Source organism: Sinocyclocheilus rhinocerous, unplaced genomic scaffold (assembly GCF_001515625.1).
Source record: "Sinocyclocheilus rhinocerous isolate Xijiao unplaced genomic scaffold, SAMN03320098_v1.1 scaffold682, whole genome shotgun sequence".
Lineage (NCBI taxonomy): Eukaryota > Metazoa > Chordata > Actinopteri > Cypriniformes > Cyprinidae > Sinocyclocheilus > Sinocyclocheilus rhinocerous.
The window spans coordinates 396,904-401,864 of record NW_015642528.1 but is presented as its reverse complement, the minus strand read 5'-3'; positions in this window follow the sequence as shown (position 1 = coordinate 401,864).

Sequence of the window (4,961 nt, the reverse complement as noted above, 5' to 3'; positions counted from 1 at the left end):
GCTACATTAAAGTGATTATTACGTTTTGAACATGGATATTTTTCTTATAAAAACGCATCGATTCGCTACAGAAGGTCTTTGTTTTTATGGATGGGCGATTTTTATTTAAGTTCTTTTGGACTGCAGCAATGCAACACCCGCTAAGTGGCATTAAACAGCTTGAAAGATCAAAGACCATTTTTAATATAACTCCGACTGGATTCGTCTGAAAGAAGAAAGTCATATACACCTAGGATGCCTCGGGGGTGAGTAAAAGGCAGCCTAATTTTCATTTTTGGGTGAACTAACCGTTTAACAATTTTAATAGACTTAAACTATGTATGGGCACTTAACGTACTTTTTCGCCTTCCAGCATTTGAGTGGTAACCATGCCCATATGATTTACATTTGAGTAATGAAATGTTGATATTCAAATTAAGTACTGTTATTACAACATTTCAAAAACCACCTATTATTAGCAATATTTTTTTTTAAAAGGAGCACAACATTTGTCCCACTTTTGCTGACTTCACCCTATTAAATTAAAATTAAATTGTGATATATTCCTGTGATGGCAAAGCTGAATTTTCAGCAGCCATTACTCCAGTATTCAGTGTCACATGATCCTTCAGAAATCATTTTATTTATTAAAAGTGTATAAAAGTGTATTATGGTTTCCTAGATAGATAGATAGACAGATAGACAGACAGACAGACAGACAGACAGAGAGAGAGATAGATAGATAGATAGATAGATAGATAGATAGATTAGCATATTAGATTTCAACAGGATCATGACATATTGTACTGAAGATTGGAGTAATGACTGCTTAAAATTCAGCTTTGCCATCACAGGAATAAATTAAATTTTAAAATATATTCAAATTGAAAACAATGTTTTAAATTGCAATAATATTCCACTTAAAATAAATGCACTCAACATTTAGGATGACATGGGAATAAAACAGGTAAGGGATATCAAAGTTTCTAAAACCCCAGACATTAGATTTTCCTATGAATGTGGACATAAAGAGATAATAAAATGAAAGAAAATAAAATAAATGGATGAAAAACTGTATATATATGGTAAGGAAATACAAAAGAGGAAGCCTATGACAGATTATCAGAAGCACGCTGCTATTAGGTGTAATCAGTTCATAAGTATTCAGAGAAAAAAACTTCCTGCCTGGTTCAGATATCTCCTCCCTCAATATGAAAGGGACTTCTCATCAACATAATTATGTTGACTTTTTAATATAAGTTAATTGGGTGCTTTCTCAAATTGACTCAGAGTTGGAGCCAGGGTTGCAAATTGATAAAGTAATCCAGGTAGCTCTACCCTTGGTGGCTCATTATGCTAATTCACTTGGAAGGCTCACAGGGCAAGTGCTTTGATTTTCTGGAGATGAACAGGAATTAAAGAAATGTTTATACAAGATTCAGATTTTGATGATACACCCTAATACTTATGGCTGAACATGCCTTCCAAGGTCCATTTTTACAGTAATTGTGGCAGGAATTATTCTTAGGGCGTAGTGACTGATGGTCCTAGAAAAACAGATAAATTTAGAAAGACCAAAAGAAGAAGCAAGCAATGAAGTGCTTCCTCTTGACTTGGATTTTTCCTCTCTTAAGGATTATTTTATAATATGCATAAAGTTCACTCTGCTTTAGTTAGACAAAGATTAGGGAGGGGTTTCTTGTTTTAAGATTTCAAAAGTTTTGTTTTATGCTGCCTTCTGAAGTCGTAATTAGGAGTTAGTCGTGTTCAAGTGCTTTATCGTCAGAAAGAATAGGAATCATGGAGGACGCTAGTTTCATTCTTGCCTGTTTTTTGGGGAAATCTTATTAAAGCCTATATTGAAGAGATTCAAACAATATCCAATAGATTTTGAATAGAATATAGAGTTTCATTTGCTGACAACCATATTACTAACACTATTGTATACATTCACTGCGCTCTTGAGGTAATCTTGTAGACGATTCTGAAGTTTCAAATAAATGCTGAGTAAAATACCTTATGCATCAAACGACTGTTTTCATACATATATAGTCATAAAGTCTTACATGTCCCATTTCTGACTAGGAAACTCATATTTACAATTATTCCAATAGTACATGAAGGCAGCATTAATCTGTATTCAAGATTCAAGGCAGCAAATGATCAAAGCAACAACTTAAAGTTTTATGTAGCCATGAGATAAGCACTCTTTCATACAGCCATCAGATGCACTGTTGTCAGTGATGTAAAATACATTTTAGGATACACCTTTCCTTTAAAGAATATCAAAGCCTGAGTTAGATGAAAGAAACACCCGAGTGGGCAACAGACTGCACAAACTTTTGTCGGAGCCAAACAGTCATGTTTTGACCTTCCTGTCCTAAAGGTTCATTTTTTGTTCCTTGGAAAAATCACTATGAGAGCTCTTTAGTTAATGAAATCTTCCTGTTATTTATTGATTTGCCTCAAGGGTTTTGTTCTTGCTTGCAAATAAGTGATATTCATTTGGTATCAACACTAGAGTGCACACATTGTCCCATGATACTAACTCAGCAGGGCTCCTCTATAATTATTCATTTAATGACTTTCCCAAAGCACATGATTGAGACCGAAAAAAAAAATGATATTAACTCTAAATGAAGGATTTGTACAGTAGAACCATTTGGCTTAGGGGTTGACTAACTTTGTGGAAAATAGATTGTATTTCAAAACAATACTGCTCAATTCTGTATGAATGCATGATACAATACAATGTACAATGTACTGTTTATTGTAAACCTTAATATGATTGTCAGATAGTAAGAAACAGTAAAACAGTTATTTGTGTGATTTGATGTCAGCCAGACGTTGCATTTTGGTTGAGAATGAAAATCGGGTTGACGTCAGTATTTGACGTTGACTTAACGTTGAATTTTGGTTACTCAACCTAAAAACAACAAATATCAACATCAGCTGATGTCGGTATTGGACATCAGCATTGACATTAGACGTTGAATTGACATTGAATTTTGGTCACCCGACGTCTCAACCGAAATTTTATCAAATATAAACGTCTTGTGACGTTGTGTGCCTGCTGGGAAGACACAGTCTTAACATAGTAGCTACGCAACTGGCCCCTGGTGTTTTTATGAGCATTTCTATTAACATGTATAACCATGTTCTGCTGCTTCAACGTAGAAAACAGTGTTTCAATCTTTTGTTTAGGTATCATGATCATATTATTGATCACTGCAGTATGGCTAACATTACAGTTTCATTTCTGAATGTCTTCAATAGTGTGTTAAGTTAAACTTTCAGTAGTATTTTTACTTAGGTCTACCATAATCAGAAAGATCTATGCCTCAAAATAGGCTATCCATAAAAATCAAGAATGTTTTTGTAAATAAAATCACTTTCCTGCTTCTGTTATTCAAGTATTGATGCACAAGTGGTAGTTTCAGTCTGGTGCGCAGACAGGAAATGCCGAAGCTTGGCGAATCTGATCCGAACACGTCTATCCTCATAAATCTTGTGGCAACTTAAAACTTGACTGGATAGGGACGTGTCTGAAAGTAATTCCAGATGCCACTATGAACAGCATCCTTTTTCCTATACAGCTCTTGCTCTTAAAGTGCTGGGATAAATGTGACATTGAGACATACAGGCCCTTAAACGACAGCTATCATTTAACACAGACTCAACTTGAAACGAGTTGGTTTCAAAAAGCTTTTCTCTTCAGGACTCGTGTCACCAAAGGAATCTGAAAGGGAAGGCGAAAGTAATTGAGGTGATATTGGGAAGAAGGAGGGGATCATAGAGGGAGAAAATGACAGTTTCCTCTTGATATCTGCTGTCTCCAATATGAGGACATGATTTAGGAAAGCATTGCGTCATTCATTGATTTCTGCTCCAGTCAAAGTGTGTGACAAGGAGAACAAATTACCAAGGTGTAACAGAGAGTGTCTGGACCCCTGCACATGCCACAACATTCATCACTGTCAAAGAGGACCAGTTTATTATGAAATGCACAAATCATTAATCTGTGGTGGACACAAAGGTTTTCTGTACTGCGAGATAATGAGGACGACAGTTGCTGCCATTGCGGAGTGTTTTATGGAAATCACAGAGGCCTGCTGTTCATTCACTGCCTTTGCAAGCGATGGCATGTCAGCGTGGATCATTCTGTTAGGAGTTTGACAGAGCGCTGGGTGGAGGTGCCTGTAGTTAACAGCATCTCCTGAGAAGTCCAATGTCGTTATTGTTGTTTTTTTGTTGCTTGCTTTCCTTCTGCGTCCTTTCTCTGCATCTTTTTTTCCCCGTCTCTGAGGGTATATACCCTATGTCGGAGTGTGTGAATATGTGTCTTTATGCACCTTGTTAGGTTGCTATTTGTCATACCTGTATAGTACAAAACCGCCCTCTCATAGGCATATAGGCTGTTGCCGCCTGTGTAACTAGGCTGAGGGCTCAGGCTCCCTGTGGCATATTCACAGTGTGTCTGGAGGCTAGTTATCTAGGCAGCTTGTGGCTTTCTTATGATTGGCCCTGGTAAGCCTGACACTACTGTAATTTCCCATTCTTAGCCTTATTAGTGGGTGCAGAACTTTTCTTGTTAGCTTGTTTTATTTGCATCATGAATGTGGTCGTTAATTAACTTCATTCATGCATGTTTATGCATGCAGTTTTTTAAGAGCCACTGTTTGGGTCTTTGAAGAAACAGGCCTCATTAAATTAGTTGTTTGTCCAAGCTTAATTTCTGCTTAAAAGTCTTTATGTTGTGATTTAGATCATTCTTGTTAGCATTTCACAATGCCTCTCTACATTTGTCCAAATATTAGCAACCTTGCAGAATCCCACACATTTATAAATATATATATATATCTTAAAGGACTTTTTGCATTTCATAGCAGGATTCAGAATCTGATTGAGAATGCATTTTAAATTCCAGTTAAGTTCCTAAATTTGCATTGAATTTGATTTGAAGATGAAATTTAAGAATTTCC